This window comes from Mauremys mutica, unplaced genomic scaffold, assembly GCF_020497125.1.
Source record: "Mauremys mutica isolate MM-2020 ecotype Southern unplaced genomic scaffold, ASM2049712v1 Super-Scaffold_100070, whole genome shotgun sequence".
In the NCBI taxonomy this organism is placed as follows: Eukaryota; Metazoa; Chordata; order Testudines; family Geoemydidae; genus Mauremys; species Mauremys mutica.
Genome location: NW_025423259.1, coordinates 713,982 through 733,686, shown reverse-complemented (window position 1 = coordinate 733,686; position 19,705 = coordinate 713,982). Strand labels below are relative to the sequence as shown.

The following is a 19,705-nucleotide window of genomic DNA, read 5'->3' as shown; positions in this document are numbered from 1 at the left end:
CACACAGACTCTGGGAGCTCAGGACAGTCCCCAGCAGATCTCACTCCTGGCTTCCTACAGATGATGAATGACACCTTGGCTGGAGCTCCCTCCCTTTCTACTGAGGGTTTGGATGGGATGTGGGCAGGGCCGGCCTTGGGGAAATGGCACCCTGGGCAAACTTGCATTTTGGTGCCCCTGGCTCCCATGGGCTCCCTAGGCAACCCACGTTCCCCTCCCCCCAACCTCTGCACTGTGTCCCTTTGCCCCAAATGCCAGCTCCCCCTCCTGCACCCCTAATCCCTACACCCCTTCATTCCTAACCTCTGCCCCCCTTGTGCACCCCAACACCTGCCCCCTCCTGAGCCCCTAACCCCTGCACTGTGCCCCCTTCACCCCAGCCCTTGCACTCCACTCCTGTGCCGCAATCATTAATGATCTGGAGGATGGTGTGGACTGCACTCTCAGCAAGTTTGCAGATGACACTAAACTGGGAGGAGTGGTTGATATGCTAGAGGGTAGGGATAGGATACAGAGGGACCTAGACAAATTAGAGGATTGGGCCAAAAGAAACCTGATGAGGTTCAACAAGGACAAGTGCAGAGTCCAGCACTTAGGGCAGAAGAATCCCATTCACTGTTACAGACTAGTGACTGAATGGCTAGGAAGCAGTTCTGCAGAAAAGGACCTAGGGGTTACAGTGGATGAGAAGCTGGATATGAGTCAGCAGTTGCCCTTGTTGCCAAGAAGGCTAACGGCATTTTGGGCTGTATAAATAGGGGCATTGCCAGCAGATCGAGAGACGTGATCGTTCCCCTCTATTCGACATTGGTGAGGCCTCATCTGGATTACTGTATCCAGTTTTGGGCCCCACACTACAAGAAGGATGTAGAAAAATTGGAAAGAGTCCAGCAGAGGGCAACAAAAAATGATTAGTGGGCTGGAGCACATGACTTATGAGGAGAGGCTGAGGGAACTGGGCTTGTTTAGTCTGCAGAAGAGAAGACTGAGGGGGGATTTGATCGCTGCTTTCAATTACCTGAAGGGGGGTTCCAAAGAGGATGGATCTAGACTGTTCTCAGTGGTGGCAGATGACAGAACAAGGAGTAATGACCTCAAGTTGCAGTGGGGGAGGTCTAGGTTGGATACTAGGAAAAACTATTTCACTAGGAGGGTGGTGAAGCACTGGAATGGGTTCCCTAGGGAGGTGGAGTCTCCTTCCTTAGAGGTTTTTAAGGCCCGGCTTGACAAAGCCCTGGCTGGGATGATTTAGTTGGGAATTGGTCCTACTTTGAGCAGGAGGGTGGACTAGATACATCCTGAGGTCCCTTCCAACCCTGATATTTTATGGTTCTATGCACCCCTTCACTGCTACCCCCTGCACCACTCTCCTGAGCCCCCAGCCCCTGCACTGTGCCCCCTTTGCCTCTAACCCCGGCATCCCCCTCCTGCACCCAAGTGGGGAACCTGACCTGGATGCACAAAGCAGCTGGCATTGCTGCTCGCTCCCCCACTGGACTGCTGCTGCCCCGCCCCACACAGCCCTGGGGGGCTGGGAGAGGGGAGCAAGGAGCGACGTCAGGGCTTCCTGCACCCAGGTCACTTTCCCTGCAGGCTGCGTAAGGGGAGGGCAGGAGAGCAGCTGCTCCTGATGTCTCAGCACCGCCCAGGTGGGGAAGTGACCTGGATGCAGGGAGCCCTGGTGTGTGTGTGTGTGTGTTGAGGGGAGGATATTAAAGAGTGTGTGTATGTTGAAGGGAGTGTGTGAAGGACTCTGTGTGTGTGTGTGTGTGTGTGTGTGTGTGTGTGTGTGTGTGTGTGTGTGTGTGTGTGTGTGTGTGTGTGTGTGAAGGTAGTATGTGCCTGAGTGAGTGAGCGCGCTGTCTCTTTAAGAAAGTTCTCAGGGTCAGGAGCCTGAACTAGGCTTGTTCAGACAGAAGCAGCTGCCGGCAGCTCCGGCCCCAGAGAGGCAGCAGCACACGCAGATTCCCCCTGTCCCGTCACCCCAGCTCAGTGGAAATCGGGTACCCGGGTGGGCGGGAGGGGATCACCCCGCCATCAATCAGCACCTCCCCCCTGCAGAGCAGTCAGGAGGATGCTCCCAGTCGGGGGTGGACGGGGCGACTCCCGGGGTGAACGGGGGGTGGGGGAACAGGAACAGCAGCAGCTGCACACGTGGAGCAGGGCGGAGAGGGGCCCCTCTGCTCCGGAGCAGTCACCTGGCTCTGACGGCTGGTCGTCCAATTTACCCCTGCAGCTCGGGTCTATCCCACTCCCCCACACAGCTGCTTATCTGCCTCCCTGTGCTGCTTTCATCAGCCCAGCGAGCCTCTCGGCAGCAGGTCAGGTGGGAATCCAAACCCTGCGCCCGGCACCCCCTTGGGTGGGGCACCCGTACGGCCCCCCCTAAAGGCCAGTTCTGGGTGGGGAGCAGAATTGATCCCCTCCACTGTCCCCTGTGGGGAAGAGTTTGGGGGAATTCAGTCCCCGATTTTTATTTTCTGCCTCTCCAGCACTTACTTGGGTTTGTAAGTGCTTAATTGGCCTTTCCATCCCCAATTCTGAGATTTCTCCTCTCTTCTAGCAGGTGATGGGGTGGTGAGGGAGAGCGAGGAGCAGAATCCTCACCAGGAAGATGCTGAGCTCGCCGAAGCACATGGGGAATTACTGCGAAGAGCCAAAGGGAATGTGTCCAGCCCCCGTGAGCAGGGAAAAGCTGGTGAAAATTACCCCAGACCAGAGAGAGAGCAGGGAAACCACTCAGAGGAGAGAGTGGATGAACCCATTGATTGTCAGGGAACTCACAGGGACCTCAAGGAAACTACGTCCCAGGAGAAAATCCTCACGGAAAAGCGAGAGAATACATGTAGTGAGTGTGGGAAAAACTTCCATTACCGCTCAGCCCTTATTCGACATGAGATAATCCACACGAAAGAGACACCCTACAAATACTGTGAGTGTGGGAAAAGCTTCAATCGTACCTCAGCCCTTAGTAGGCATCAGCGAATACACAGAGGAGACAAACCCTATGAATGCTGTGAGTGCGGGAAAAGCTTCACTCAGAGATATACCCTTAACTCTTATCAGAGAATCCACACAGAAGAGCGACCCTACGAATGCTGCAAGTGCGGGAAAAGCTTCACTCAGAGATCAGTCCTTATCTCTCATCAGACAACGCACACAGGAGAGCGACTTTATGAATGCTATGAGTGCGGGAAAAACTTCACCCGAAGCTCAAACCTTACTAGGCATCAGAGGATCCACACAGGAGAGAGACCTTATGAATGCCGTGAGTGCGGGAAAAGTTTCAGTCACTTCTCCTCCCTTATCTCTCACCAGAGAGTCCACACGGGAGAGAGACCCTACGAATGTTGCGAGTGTGGAAAAAGCTTCTCTCGGAGCTCAAACCTTACTATGCACCAGAGGATCCACACAGGAGAGAGACCCTATGAATGCAGTGAGTGCGGGAAAAGTTTCACTCACCTCTTCTCTCTTATCTCTCACCAGAGAGTCCACACGGGAGAGAAACCCTATAAATGCAGTGAGTGCGGGAAAAGCTTCTCTCGGAGCTCAACCCTTGTCACACATTACAGAGTCCACACCGGAGAGAAACCCTATGAATGCAGTGAGTGCGGGAAAAGCTTCACTCATAGCTCAGGCTTTTCTAAACATCAGAGAATCCGTAAAGGAGATAAACTTCATAAAAACCTTCTCTAGAGCTGTCAGAAGATTTTTTTTCTTTAATTCTTTTGACAGTTCCCAGGTAGTGAGTGTTAAGGCTGTTTGCATCTTTTGCACACTGTAGTCCCTCAGCTCCCACACACGAGTTGCCCACTTTTGAAGCTCGCCCGTCTTTGGGGTGGATCCTGTGGTCTTTTGTATCAACTCCATTGTCCTGCGAATCATTGGAGTGTGTGTCCTTTCTACCAGGAATGTCATCACCCCAGGTGGGGGAGATGGTGGGTGTCTTCAACCAGCTACATTGAGATAAAATCTACCTGGGTCTCATCACTGTGGTTGTCATGGAGTTAGCTAGTTTGAGTTCACTTTCCTGATGTAAAAAGAGAACTATTCTTGCACTAAAGACATGGGCCATGGATAGTCGGTGGAGTTATCTTGCACATTTCCTCCTCTCTGAGCTAACCATCATCACATTTCCTTTTCTAAATAAACCTGGAGATTGACATTTATACTCCTCCTCCCAGTGCAAAGTTACTGTTAGAGACGTCAAGTTCCTCTTTGGGGAGAGATTTCCTCATTCCCAGTTGTTCTCACATTACCCTGGATTGTGCACAACAGCAGTTATTTTGTTGACTTTTTTTTCTCATTTAAAATATATTTAAATATGATGAAGAGCTGGAGCAGTGTCAGGGAAATAAGGGTCATTTTAGGCTCTGTGACACTGGAAGGAGATGGGGCGACTCAGACATTCCATCCTTCCCCATCACCCCAGAACTGTTACCTTGTGCCTGAGCCATGCACAGTTCACCCCTTTGTATTCCTTCGCTTCCCAACGTGTCTGGTGGGGTCATGTTCTTGGCTTTCCATGCTTGGGAATGGTGCTTGTACGTTTTTGATCCTAAATCAGAGTCAGTCTGGCAGGCGATGAAAGTGTCAGACTTGGAAGGGGATTTCAAATGGATCCCAAGCACCGTTCAAATCCCCTTTTCCCTCAATGGCAAAGCCGCTTCTGGGAAGGTCGGCTGTTTTTTCTCCTGTTATGAAGGTGCTAAAACTCCTGTAAATAACACTAATGAGACCAACAACAGTGACAGTAATTATTCAGCAAGTATTTGAGGAGAACTGCAATGTTAGAGAGAATCATGAACTGCGCAGAGACCATTAATGCAGAGAAGCAGCAAAATTCATCAAACACAGAACTGGTTCTGACTTATTTCCTTGGTCTTAAAAGAGAACACCAAGGACCTGAGTCTCGTCCCTGTCAATAACCCCCTGCTCAGCCAATCAGGGTAGAGACTGAGGACGGGAGGCTGAGGGTTCTCACCAGAGAGCCCAAAGGATGGCCCAGGTCACTGGTGGGGATCACTGCCCGAGCACTATTTCAGCCCCACATTTTTGGATGGACCTCCCACAATGGGAGCTGCAGAGCCCTCCCCTGCAACACACACACGCACACACACACACACACCCTCCTGGTGTTGGGAGGGGAACAGGTAAAAGGACAAAGGAAGCAAGAGAAAAAGAGGAGGGAGGAAGAGGGGATGCAAAAAGGACAAACCCCAATGTCCCCAGTGATTCTAAGGGACAAAATCCCAGATGCAGAATAAAGTTCTGCCACCTTAAGCTCATGTCTTCCATGCCTAGAATTCAACTGACACCAGATGGATCAGACTGAACAGCTTTCAAACCTTCCCTGGCCCCTCGCCCCTGTCCTGCCTGGCTGATGTCAGCATCGCTCTGTGAGGTCACCACCTCCCCACCGCCTTGGACCAATAGGCTGAGGTCCTGCAAAAGGCCTTTGTGATGTCACTGCCACACCCCTCCCTTGCTGTGCCAATGTCCTGCCCCTGGCCAGGCACTTTGGAGGTTTGAGCTGCTCCCTGTGGATCACCCCACTCAGGGAGCGTTCGTTCTAGGCAGCAAGCTGGCTAGACAGGGAAACATCAGATGCTGCTCCCAATGCTACATTTGGTTTTTCAGAAATTAGTCGACTTTATGGCCAGAAGAGACCATTAGAGCATCTAATCTGACCCCCTGCGTATCACAGGCCTCCTGTATGACACAATAGTGAGTTTATTACGCAGGATCCACCCCTCCCTCACTGTGAATAGTACATGAACCAGCCTTGTAATGGAGCTGAGATTTCCCAAGAACTTCAAGCAAAATACACCAGTTTCATAAAACAGATTTATTAACTACGGAAAGATGGAGTTTTAAGGATTATAAGTGGTAGGCATAAAAGATCAAAGTAAGTTACCATGGAAATTAAAGATAAATTCACAATCTAAACTTTACACCTGATTACACTAGGCCGTAGTTCGGTTATGCCACAGGAAGGCTTAATGCTCGAGCTGCAGTGCATGCTGGGCAGGCTTAAGGCCGGGCTCCCCATGGCAGGAGAGAAGAAGAAGACGACTTTGCTCACAGGCAGTGCCCTGCCCCCACTCCCAAGTCATTAATGGACATTCCAGGTCAGCCAGAATGGAGCAGCGGTTTTCACTCCACCAAGTCCACTTATGGCTTACAGGCAACTCCCAGACCCACCATCTCGGCCAGAAAGGAGCCCACTCAGCCTCGCCATTGCTGCTTTTCCTTCCCCCCAGAACCCCGCTTCTCCTGGGCTGCAAGGAGCCACCCCTGGGAAGCCAAGAGGCAGGCACAGGATTCTGCCTCCCAGCAGCCAACCGCACCTCCCCCGGCTTTGCAGAACGAATGGTGACGCTCTACTAACCCCACTTAGCCGCAATGATGTGCTTACTTTCTGCCCTGCCTTCCTCAGCTCGACTTTCCTCTTTTGCCCCATTCCTGCCTCACTTCCTCCTTTGGCAAGTCATGCAGAGGAGGCCAGCAGGAAGAGCCGGCCTCCACCGGCCAACCTCCAACAGCAGAGGAGGCCAAGCCACAAGCCTCCAAAAGGTGATACGCCGCACTCCTCTAGGTTCTCCAGCCTGATGCCAAGGTGCTTTCTCCACTGCTGTCAGCACCCTCTGTCATGCAGGGGTTGGAGTTATCCCACGGACAGGCCAATAGGAGAAGGAGGAGGCCTTCCTGAACAGCAAGGGGATCTGGCAAAAGGAAGCCAGCATATTTCTGCCTACAGAAACTCCATCTGCTTGGCTCTTGCTCACCCTGGCACAGACCGATGGACAAACCTAGAGAAAGTGGTGACAGCCCTTCAATAGGTCAGCTGGCAGAGCAGAGGACTGGAGCGGGCACTCAGGAAGTCGTCCTTACGTCGCCCTTGTGACTCCAGCTTGAGGGAGAGCTTCTTTTTCTTCCCCTTGCTGACAAAGAGCAAGAGAAGAATGAAAGGTCAGGTGGGCCAACTCGGTGCAGAAGCCCATGCTGCCTTTTCCTGCTGCATAGCATGAAATGAGGGACTCATGGCAGTTAAAGGAACTGCTGCACTTTCAGAAAACATCCCACCCATGCACAAAGGGGGATAGAAGAGCCTGTTAGTCTAGCACGCTCCCAGCTGAACTACTTCAGCAGCTGCTCGGTTTCTTTTTGGCCTCCTGCTTTTCTGTCTGGGATGTTGTTGTCAGCTGTGGCACAGAAAAAGGACGTCATTGCGAGCGGCCCATGAAGACAAGATTCCCTTTTGCCTTCCTTGCTCGGCTTTACTTGCTTCCTCGCCCTATTCCTGCCTTAGTTCCTGGGTTTCCTGAAGGTGACGGGGGACAGCAGTACCAGGAGGAAGTTGGGCAGCTAGACCCTGGTGGCAAAAGTCCTGCCGCCACTTGCCACCCCACTCTCTTCTCCCAGCGTCACATATTGGCCACCAGGGACTTGGGGCCCAGCAGCGCAACGGAAGGCAGTGGACAGAGCCACCCTCGCCTTGAAGCTCCGGCTCATTAAACCACATCTTCAGTCGCTGATGGCCAATGAGAGACCGACATCACTTGCTATTTTAGCACTTTAAAATGCCATTGGCCAATCTTTGGATCTCTTTAATGCTGCGCTTCAGTTCATGGGGGAAAGGAGAGAGAAGCGACCTTTCAACTAAAGGCCTGGGGTTAACATCCTAACGCTGTCTCCTACTGTAACACTATTTAATACCGACCCACCCTGTGCTGGTGAGTGCTCCATTGCTAGATGTTAGTACATTTCAGTTACTGTCAAAATTAAAAAGTTTCTATATGCTTAAAGAAAATGCATTTGTTTTATTTGCTTATATATGGCATGAATAAATACAGGTTTACAGAACCTAGCCTGCAAATTTATCATCTTATATGACAGAGAAAATCATGCATTGAAATTGTGCGTCAAAATCATGAGCTGAGCTACAAATGCAATGAAAAATAAGATATTCAAAATTTTAACATATCGGGGGGGGGCACCGAAGACACATCTTGCCTGGGAGAGGCACTTGGTCTAGGGGAGGCCCTGTCAGGGAGAACAGGAGTTAATCTCACATGCCTATTTCCAGGCTGTAATCTGTGGGCGCCCTGCTCTGGGGGAGGGATCGCGGCAGCCCAGACTCAGGGCTGGAACAGGCCCCAGATTGTGGGGGTGGCTGCAGGGTTTGCAGCGCTCTGGTATCTCAGACAATGTGTCTCTCCCAAAGCCTCAGATCTGCGTCCCCCGAAGGCTCCTGCGCTGCCTCCGCTCCTTTCACAGTCTATAGCAAGGAGCAGCAGCAAGGGTCAGGGATGAGCCATAGGGCACTAGGTGGGTGGCCGAGGCTTCAGGAGCCCAGAGTGTGTGTCTGTCTGGGGCATTTTGGCTGAGACCTCAGGGACACATTGTGAGGCAGAATCCCAGGCATCTTATGAAAAGAGCATAAGGACGTACGAACGGCCAGACTGGGTCAGACTCGGTCCATCTAGCCCAGTATCCTGTCTTCCCATAGCGGCCAATGCCAGGTGCCCCAGAGGGAATGAACAGGGAATCACCAAGTGACCCATTCCCTGTCACCTATTCCCAGCTCCTGGCAAACAGAGACTAGGGACACCTTCTCTGCCCATCCTGGCTCAGAGCATGTCCTCCATGAATCGATTTAGCTCTTTTTTGGAACCCTGTTATAGTCTTGGCCTTCACAACCTCCTCTGGCAAGGAGTTCCGCAGGTTGACTGTGCGTTGTGTGAAAAAATACTTGTGTTTGTTTTAAACGGGCTGCCTATTAATTTCATTTGGTGACCCCTAGTTCTTGTGTTATGAGAAGGAATAAGTAACACTCCTTATTTACTTTCCCCACACCAGTCATGATTTTATAGACCTCTAGCATATTTCCCCTTAGTCAGCTTTTCTCCAAGCTGAAAAGTCCCAGTCTTATTATTCTCTCCTCATATGGCAGACACGCCATACCCGTTTCTGAACCGTTTCCAATTCCAGTACATCTTTTTTAAGATGGAGCGACCATATCTGCATGCAGTATTCAAGATATGGGCGTACCATGGATTTATACAGTGGCAATAAGATTTTCTCTCTTATTCTCTATCCCTTTCTTAATGATTCCCAACATTCTGTTCGCTTTTTGCCTGCCGCTGCACATTGAGTGGATGTTTGCAGAGAACTATCCACAGTGACTCCGAGATCTCTCACTTGAGTTGGAACAGCTATTTTACATCCCATCGTTTTATACGTAGAGTTGGGATTATGTTTGCCAATGTGTATCGCTTTGCATTTATCAACATTGAATTTCATCTGCCGTTTTGTTGCCCTTTCACCTAGTTTTGTGAAATCTCTTTTTAGCTCCTCCCAGTCTGCTTTGGACTTAACTATCCTCTGTAGTTTTGGATCATCCGCACATTTTGTCACCTCGCTGTTCAGCAGATCGTTTATGAAGATGTTGACTAGTCCCAGTACAGACACCACTAGTTACCTGTTTGCATCCTGAAAACTGTCCATTTATTCCTACCCTTTGTTTCCTGGCTTTTAACCAGTTATTGATCCACGCGAGGACCTTCCAGAGGTGAACGTAAGCTGGTACATTCCGGTATGGGGTACTGGCAAGAGCGGGTACGCTGTGCCAGCCCGGCCCGGCTTCCCCAGGCTGGTGATTTAAAGGGCCCAGAGCTCCCTGCAGCCTCCCAAGCCCCCCTGGCGGAGCCCCGGGGAGCAAATCACTGCCCTGGAACGCTGCTCTCTCCCGCGCTACCAACACAGAGCAGGGGCGGCGGGAGCTTCCTTACAGTGGGGGGATCACTATTGTCTGAACTGTGGCACTCCCATGAAAACCCTTCCCCAAGGACCCACACTCACACCACCTCTCCCCCCGAGGCCAAACCCACAGAATGCCTCTCCCCTCCCCAAGACTCCCCCTTTCCCCCCTCCATCATTTCTCCTAACAGCCAGTTAAGAGTGGTGGGGCCACAGCCCTCTAAACCCCCTGTTCCAGCACCCCTGACACAGAGCTAAGCAGCAGCGGTGTGTGTGTGTGTGTGCGTGTGACAGAGGCTGCTGTGCTGAGCCAGTGAGGGAAGCGGGGGCTGATGTTGGGGCTGCCCCCTCCCCCTGCCTCAGGCCTGGTTGCTTGCAGCAGCTGTCTGAACATAGAGACAGTGTGCGACACACTCCCTCTCCCCACACACACACTCCCTCTCCCCACACACACACAGTCTCTGCCCCGCCACGCACACTGCAGTTGAAAAGCAGCTGGCAATCTAGTAAGATGCCCATGGAACGGTGGGATAGAGAAACCTGCATCATGTGATGCTGTACCAGCCCGTGAGGCATTGCAAACCCTTCCCAAAGCACCCTGCAGCCAATTGCACAGCTACCCACAGTGCACTGCTCTCTGTGGCCATCCGAGATTCTAGCATGGATGTGCTCTGGTGACACAAGGGGCATAGTGTGGACATGCAGCAGCTGTTTAATTAAAACACTTTAAAGCCGCATTACCCAATAGTGTAGACACAGCTTGAGAGTCAGACAAGACCCAGCTCCCTTGAAACTAAAGAACCACAACTTTCTCCATAGTTGGCAGGATTCAAACCTGCACAGGGAGACCCCGATGGATTTCTAGTCCATCGCCTTAACCACTCAGCCACAACTACTTGGTTGAGATGTGTCTCTCACTACACTCTAGTTCTATTCTCACTGAGTGATCAATTCCAGTTGTTTCCTCAGACCAGCTCCCCCAGCACACACACTGCTGTGCCCTTGTGTAAGTGTGTCCATGGCTGAACTGCAAGAATTCCCGTTCATTTCCCTTCTGGCTGGAGCATTGTTAGAGTGTGTTTGTGGTCAATGACGTTGCTGTAGATTGTTGTCCATTTCCTGCCTTGATCATTCAGACAGTCCCTTTCCTGCCATATCCCCAGCACATCAGTGATCGCAATAGCAGGGGGCAGGTTTTCTCTGGGGCACTGAGATTTGTCAGGGAGTTAGTGGCTCCTTTCTTTCCTCACCCTGGAGTAAACTCAGCTTTTTATTCCATCCTTGATGTTTCATGGAATAACAACAGACGACTGAGGAAAGAGGTGGACAGGGCGGGTCTCAGGGGAGGGGCAGAGAGGTGGGGGTGATGGGCAGGGCAGGTCTCAGGGGAGGGGCAGAGAAGTGGGGGCGGTGGACAGGGCAGGTCTCAGGGGAGGGGCAGAGAGGTGGGGGCAGGGGGCAGAGAGGTGGGGGCGGTGGGCAGGGCGGGTCTCAGGGGAGGGGCAGAGAGGTGGGGGCGGTGGGCAGGGCGGGTCTCAGGGGAGGGGCAGAGAGGTGGGGGCGGTGGGCAGGGCGGGTCTCAGGGGAGGGGCAGAGAGGTGGGGGCGGTGGGCAGGGCTGGTCTCAGGGGAGGGGCAGAGAGGTGGGGGGGTGGGCAGGGCTGCTCTCAGGGGAGGGGCAGAGAGGTGGGGGCGGTGGGCAGGACGGGTCTCAGGGGAGGGGCAGAGAGGTGGGGGCGGTGGGCAGGGCAGGTCTCAGGGGAGGGGGCAGAGAGGTGGGGGCAGCAGGCAGGCCTTGGGGTAGGGGGTGAAGAGGCACCAGGAGGCCTTCAGGGAGGAGAGGAGCGAGCGGAAGGTGGACCAGCAGGCCTCAGCCACAGTGGAAGAGCGGGGCTGGGAAGTGGCCAATGGGAGTGAGGGCGGAGCACAGGTGGGGCCTGAGAGGGAGGAGAATGAGGGAAGGGGGTGGAGTGGGCAGGGCCGCCCAGAGGATTCAGGGGGCCTGGGGCAAAACAATTTTGGGGGCCCCTTCCATAAAAAAAAGTTGCAATACTCTAGAATCCTGTGTTCTCATGGGGGCCCTGCAGGGCCTGGGGCAAATTGCCCCCCCTGCCCCACCTCTGGGTGGCCCTGCCCTCAGCCTCTCCTCGTCAGTCCCCTGCCCCCTAATCATTTTTGTTGCCCTCCCCTAGACTCTCTCCAATTTGTTTCTGTAGGGGGGGGGCGAAAGCTGGACGCAATGCTCCAGATGTGGCCTCCCCAGTGCCAAATAGAGGGGAATAATCCCTTCCCTCGATCTGCCGGCAATGCTCCTACTAATCCAGCCAATACGACCAGGTACCCATATTGAATGCAGACCCAGCAATATTTGCTAAATTGGTTACTGTCCATTCAGGAGGTTATTTCCCACCTATTCATAAATAATGAAGATGCTCTAAGCGGAGGGGAGAGAGCTGTCCCGTCCGTGTAGTTAATCCATCCCCCCGAGAGGTGGTAGCTATGTCACTGGGGGAAGCTATGGGGGTGGGTGTGCAAGCTGTGGTGTTTACATGGATCTATAAGTTTAATCAAACCCCATTTTTAAAAGCACTGTGGTCTGGGAACAGAACAGGAGATCCCTGAGGCAGGGCCTGTCCTTCAAAATCTTTAAGATCTCTGACTTATCTACACAGCAGTCATGGGGGTATAGCTCAGTGGTAGAGTGTTTGACTGCAGTTCAAATGGTCCTTGGTTCAAATCCAAGTGCCCCCTTACAAACCTCTTCCTTCAACAAAAATAATGGCATTTCCATTATGTTCAGGAGTTCCACTGAATAGGGATCCCTGAAATGAACAGAAACACTCAATGTTTTCCTGTGCAAATGCATAAAAACCTAACAAACGTGCCTTCACTGAAATCAGTTCCAATCCTCTAAAGGATTAAAAAATCCTTATTGAGGTTGCAGGAAAAAAAATCCCGATGTGTAGAAAGAATAGTAAATATGGCAGGCGACAAGCTTGGCTTAACAGTGAAATCCTTGCTGATCTTAAACACAAAAAAGAAGCTCACAAGAAGTGGAAGATTGGACAAATGACCAGGGAGGAGTATAAAAATATTGCTCAGGCATGAACGAGTGAAATCAGGAAGGCCAAATCACACTTGGAGTTCCATCTAGCAAGAGATGTTAAGAGTAACAAAAAGGGTTTCTTCAGGTATGTTAGCAACATGAAGAAAGTCAAGGAAAGTGTGGGCCCCTTACTGAATGAGGGAGGTAACTTAGTGGACAGAGGATGTGGAAAAAGCTAATGTACTCAATGCTTTTTTTTGCCTCTGTCTTCAAAAACAAGGTCATCTCCTAGACTGCTGCACTGGGCAGCACAGCATGGGGAGAAGGTGACCAGCCCTCTGTGGAGAAAGAAGTGGTTCAGGACTGTTTGGAAAAACTGGACGAGCACAAGTCCATGGGGCCGGATGCGCTGCATCTGAGGGTGCTAAAGGAGTTGGCGGATGTGATTGCAGAGCCATTGGCCATTATCTTATAAACTCATGGCGATTGGGGGAGGTCCTGGATGACTGGAAAAAGGCTACTGTAGTGCCCATCTTTAAAAAAGGGAAGAAGGAGGATCCGGGGAACTACAGGTCAGTCAGCCTCACCTCAGTCCCTGGAAAAATCATGGAGCAGGTCCTCAAGGAATCAATTCTGAAGCACTTAGAGGAGAGGAAAGTGATCAGGAACAGTCAGCATGGATTCACCAAGGGCAAGTCATGCCTGACTAACCTAATTGCCTTCTACGAGGAGATAACTGGCTCTGTGGATGAGGGGAAAGCAGTGGATGTGTTATTCCTTGACTTTAGAAAAGCTTTTGATACAGTCTCCCACAGTATTCTTGCCAGTAAGTTAAAGAAGTATGGGCTGGATGAATGGACTATAAGGTGGATAGAAACCTGGCTAGATCGTCGGGCTCAATGGGTAGTGATCAACGGCTCCAGGTCTAGTTGGCAGCCGGTAACAAGTGGAGTGCCCCAAGGGTCGGTGCTGGGGCCGGTTTTGTTCAATATCTTCATTAATGATTAGGAGGATGGCGTGGACTGCACCCTCAGCAAGTTTGCAGATGACACTAAACTGGGAGGAGTGATAGATACGCTGGAGGGTAAGGATAGGATACAGAGGGACCTAGACAAATTAGAGGACTGGGCCAAAAGAAACCTGATGAGGTTCAACAAGGACAAATGCAGAGTCCTGCACTTAGGACGGAAGAATCCCATTCACTGCTACAGACTAGGGACCGAATGGCTGGGCAGCAGTTCTGCAGAAAAGGACCTAGGGGTTACGGTGGACGAAATGGCTGCAATGGAGCTGGTTCAGGTAAGGGATTACCAGGGAGCTGGTGGTGGGTTCTGCTTGGAGGGAGAGGAGCAGTACGTGCATAGGAGGGTAGGAGCTGCTGGAGGTGGTGGGAGGCAGGAAACATCTCGGGTGGAGAAAGGGAGGGGACAGGATGTGACAAACCTGCTGACACTAGTGTAGTTTAGGGTGTGATGGGTTGTCACCCGCAGGGGGCAGTCTGGGGGGCTTCTGGGAACCGCTGTGCCCTCTAACCCTCAAGCTGGGCTGGCCCTTCTCACACTGATTTGCTGGAGATTCAGCCAGCCTCTCCAGGGCCTGTTATCACCCAACGGGACAGCAGGTGACACCATACACCCAACTAAGCTACCTGAGTGCTTTACCTGAGCCACTCAAGGACAGATAGACGACAACAGCCAATTTCTCAGCTCCCCAGCCTTGCACACTTGCTGTAGGATACATTCAGAATTATACCATCTTATAGTGCACAGGGATCTCTGTAATGTCAGCTCATTAATATAGTTCCCCTTCCCCTCGATCTGGGACAGATGTGCACAGCGAGCTTGTGCTAACCAAGCTGAGATTTTCCCCAGACACTTCACTCAAAATACGCTGGTTAAGATAAAGCATAAAACAAGTTTATTAGCTGCAGAAAGACAGATTAAGTGATTATAAGTGATAACAAACAGATCAAAGCAGATTATTTAGCAAATAACCAAAACTCAAACTACGCCTAATATACTATCTGGATAGAATTTGAATTAGCAGTTTCTCACCCTGACTAATTGATACAAGCAGTCCACCAAGTTTCCATACACAAGCTAGAAATCCCTTTATCCTGGGAGCAGCACTTCCCCCACTTCAGTTTTTTTTTCTCAGGTGTTTCCAGGAGTTCTCTTGTGTGGGGAATGAGACCAAGAGATAACGTCACACCCCACCTTATGTAGCTTTTCCATATGGCGTGACCCCTTTGTTCCAAACTCAGTTCCCAGTCCAGTTTGTGGAAAAATACAGGTACTAAAATGGAGTTTAGTGTCATGTGGTCTGGTCACAGGCCCTGCTGCGTCACAGTATCCATGACTAATAGGCTGGGTGCAACATTCAGAGGAAGGCTAAGATCTTCCACAGTCCATTGTCTGTTGATGAGCCATCAGCACTGTCTGGCTTCTTCATTGTTGTACCTGAAAGGCTCGTTGTGGGTGTTACCCAGAGTAAGCACATTTGAAATACAGATACAGAGTCAATATCCATAACTTCAGATACGAACGTGATATGTGCACACAAATAGGATAATCATATTCAGCAAATCATAACTTTTCCAGTGACACCACACATAATGCATCTTGTACAAAATACATCATAATTATGTCCTAATCATATTATAACCGTACCACTATGATGAATATGGGGGTGTAGTGTCAGATAGGGCCTAATTTCAAGGCACAGGAGTTGGGAATGGAACTTCCCCTCTTTGTGGAACAGGAAATAACCCTCCAGCCAGGGCTGGGACAACTTCCCAGACTCCCAGTGATGGAGCCTGAATCTACTCACACTTCATTCTACTCACAACCCAATCGTTGTGGCAACTGCAAACTTTATAAGTGATGATTTTATACACTCTTTTAGGTCATGGATAAGAATGTTAAATAGCACAGGGCCAAGAACCAATCCCTGCAGGAACCTGCTAGAAAGAAATCCACTCGACCCTGGCTCCCCATTTACTATCACAGTTTTTAATCTATTTAATGTTTGCCATGTTTATTTTGTATCATTCTAGTTTTTTTAGTAAAAATATTGTGCTGATCAAGTCATATCCCTTACAGAAGTTTAGGTAAATTACATCAATACTATTAGCTGCAACCAAACTTTTGATCTCATCCAATAAGGATATCCCGTTAGTTTGATAGGCTCTATTTTCTCTAAACCTTTGTTAGTGGGCACTAATCATATTACCCTTCTTTGATTCTTTATTAATGAATGAAATCCAGTATTGGCTCCTCCATTCTCTTGATGAATATAGATGTCAGACTTCAGGTCTTTTAGAAAGTCTTGGATACAAATTATCTGGACCCGCTGATTTAAACATATCTGACTTTAATAGCTACTGTCCTCATGACTTCTTGTTGGAATGGGAAGAGTGTCGCCATCAACATCTTATGATACGAGTACATCATCTGTTTTTCTCCAAATCCAGGAGAGAAATATTTATTGAGGACTTTTACCTCTTCTGCATTATTTTGATAATTCTGCCATTTCTATTAGTAAAGTACCATTGTTAGGATTAAGTTTGCAATTAATATACTTTTAAAATCTTCCTTCTTATTGTCATTGATTTCTGATAGCTTTCTTTACCAGTTTTCTACAAATCTGACCTTCTAACTTCTATTCTTTACTATTGACTTCCCCTTTCTTCTATATATTTTATTTGGAGAGTGTTGGGATTCCTACCAGGGAGACACCAGTAGGGTCCAGAGACAGCCCCATCTACTATATCAAGCTCTGGCTAGTAGGTATGTGATAAATGACAAGATCCTGCCTCCATCTGTCAGCTGGGAGACACAAAGGTTCTCTCTTTCTACCCTCTGATGCCGCCTGGCTGCTCTAAGCTAGGTGAGGTGGGACTCTGTTAACATGTGCCTCCCGGAGCTTCCATTTACCTGGTGCTGCTGTTCCGTGAATAGGGGGGTTGTGAGTGAGGCAGCAGGTACTGAGTGTTGGACTCTTGCTCTTTCAGGAGCCGGTGACCTTTAAGGAAGTGGCTGTGTACTTCACCAGGGAAGAGGGGGCTCTGCTGGAGCCCGTTCAGAGAGCTCTCTACTGGGATGTCATGCAGCAGAACTATGAGACTGTGACCTCGCTGGGTAAGGATTCCTGTCCCCTCTGTTCTTGAAAGGGGAAATGAAGAGTGAAGGTTCATGCCACCCCCATAATGCCACCTCTACTCTGTCGTGTTTCAGCATCACCCCAATATGCCAGTGACACACACACACTACCAGAGACCCTCCCAAGCTGCAGAACACTTTGGGAACAGAGTACAGGAGCAGTATCACACAGTGCCAAATATCTCCTCTTTATTCAAGTAAAACTGGGGGTTAGGTCCAGCATAATGAATAGAAGCTTTCTACCCCCGGCCTTCTCTCAAACCCTGAGCCTTCTCTACCCAAACCAGAATGGGCTTGGTATGTAACAAGCAGGCGGCTGGAGTCAGAGCTGCCGGTCCAGGGTTACTTATCACACAGTCACTCGGTGCGGCCTTGAATGCTGACTGGGGGTATCCAGACCGGGTAGCTCCAGCAGCAGAACACTGAATCTCAGCCAGGATTACAGATGACACAACTCCTCACTGGTCTGGATTGCGATGGAATGTAAATGTCTTCACACCTTCCCCCTGAAGGAGAATGGCTGTTTGACCAGCTGTTTGCCTTGCTGTCTCTGAGGAACTGCTCTGTGGGTGTTCCTCAGAATTGTGACTTTTTCAGTAATATCCTACTGTAAAATCTCATAACTTTACATACAGTGTTACTACACATTTTAACAGGAGGATAATATTCAGTAGGTTATGTGTTTTAAAATGATACCTCACAAGCCATACTGTGTACAAAATTGATCACAATTTTCTAGAAGAGTGAACACAGGGGCATAGACTGACACAGTGTCTGTGTGTGTGTTCCCAGCAGATATGTGGGTATTTCAGTCCCTCATAAGCACAGTGTTTAGCATCTTCAAGGACCTGGGGAACTGGTCCTGAGAATTCACTGGTTTACCAAGTGTGACACTGTATGGAATTGTGAGACTCTTTGGTATTAATAATAAAATAATAATATAATCTGATAAAATTGCAATCAATCATGCTAGATATGCCATGTAAGGTGTCAGTGAAAATGTTATGATTTGCCAATAATAATAATATAATAATTTTGTTTCTATGTTTGTATCACCTTTGTATTGTGAGTTATAGATATGTAGGGTATATCTGTATTTCCAGACTTGTGCAGTGTTTCTGGGTGACACCCCCAGACATATTGGCATCAATACTGCCTAGCCTGTTTGATGGCCCATTGAGAGTCATCAGCTGTACAATGAGCCCATGGAAAGGACCAAGGGGATACACCTATTGAGTCAGCAAGACATGCCTGTGTAATGAGAACTTCAAGGCTTTTCCATGCCATGTGCTGTGAAGCTTGTGTTTGGGACACAGGAAGTACAGGCCACATGGCAAAAGGAATGTAAAGGGCAGCTGCATTATCTCCATTCTGTCTTCAATCCCCCTTCCTACCTCTGGAGCAACTTCTCTACAAACTGAACCCTGGAACAAAGGACTGAATGACCCATCCAATCTGTGGATGTGTTCCAGACAGACTTTCAAGCCAGCAACTCACCAATACTGCTAAGAACCTGATATATCCATTTTGGAATGTATCTGACTGCTTTTCCATTTAACTTCTTTCTGTCTTTCTTTCGTTTAAACCTTTAGTTTAGATGTTAAAGGATTGGCTGGAAGGATGGAATTTTGGGTAATATCCAAACCTATACTGACCTGGTGATGTGGCTGACCCTTTGGGGTCAGAGGAACACTTTGTTTATGTGAGCAGAGTTTTTAAATAACCTCTCACTGTACTGGACCTCGCTGCTGATTAGGAGTCAGAGAACTGGGATGGAATAAAGGGGGCCGTGTGATTTCTTTTTTCAGCTTCTCGATTACCCGTGTGGGGGATCAGAAGCACAGTTGATGACTGGTCAGTGAGTTTAACTTCAGTGTTAACCAGCAGTTCTGGGAGCATCTGCTCTCCCTTTTTCAGCCTGCCCTAACTTTGGCATTTCAGTGAGAACTGCCCCTGGCCCACCAGGTCACACTAAGCACTGAAGTTAAATTAATGGAATGTTTTTTTATGACCAAGTCTTATGAAATCAACTAAACTCCTTTGTTTTCTTTCATCTGAGCAGGGTTTCTAGTTTTCCAATGTGATGTGATCTCCCAGCTGGAACAAGGGGAAGAGCCATGGGTCCCAGACCTCCAGGGTTCAGAGGAAAGAGAGATCCTGAGATCTTCCTGCACAGGTGAGGAAACATTAAACCACCCAGAATCTGTAAGTGGCTGAAGGAAACATCTGGGATGCCCTACAAAGCCCTTGGGGAGGTCTCTCAGTTCATTATTATCCCTAGCAGGGGTCGTATCCTCAGGGTAAATATAGTTCATGGCTTCCTATAGATCCTAGCAGACACCAGGCAGTAGCTTCCTCCCTTCCCCCTGCGTATTTGGATGGGATGTGAAGGCTGAATTCATCCCCCTCCTCTCTCCTATTTGGGGGAAGAGTTTGGGGGAGTTCAGCTCCTGATTTTTATTTGACCTGTCTTCAGCACTTGTTTTTCTTTGGTCTTCCCCTTTCCATCCCTGTTTGAGGTTTCTGTCTCTGTCACAGCAGGTGATGCAATGGCATGTGAGAAAGGGGAGCAGAATTCTCAGCCTGAAAATGTTGAGCCAGTGGGTAAAAACAGAGCATTATCGCAAAGATCGAAAAGGAATGTGTCCAGGAGTCATGAGCAGGGAAAATCCTGGGAGATTCAGCACAGACCAGAAACAGATCAAGGAAACCAGACAGGGAAGAAAGTGGATAAATTT

At 49.6% G+C, this 19,705-nt stretch overlaps 1 long non-coding RNA gene and 2 other non-coding genes across 3 annotated transcripts; 2 read left to right on the top strand and 1 right to left on the bottom strand.

The window, feature by feature from the left end:
* Positions 1 to 10,576: 10,576 nt before the first annotated feature.
* Positions 10,577 to 10,658, bottom strand: TRNAS-AGA. The gene has a single exon. It is a non-coding gene; the product is annotated as a tRNA-Ser (tRNA).
* Positions 10,659 to 12,440: 1,782 nt separating this feature from the next.
* On the top strand, positions 12,441 to 12,512 carry TRNAC-GCA. The gene has a single exon. It is a non-coding gene; the product is annotated as a tRNA-Cys (tRNA).
* A 1,529-nt stretch (positions 12,513 to 14,041) lies between these two features.
* LOC123358479 lies at positions 14,042 to 19,057 on the top strand. Its single transcript, XR_006575733.1, has 3 exons — positions 14,042 to 14,106; positions 16,820 to 16,946; positions 19,030 to 19,057. It is a non-coding gene; the product is annotated as an uncharacterized LOC123358479 (long non-coding RNA).
* The last annotated feature ends 648 nt before the right edge of the window (positions 19,058 to 19,705 follow it).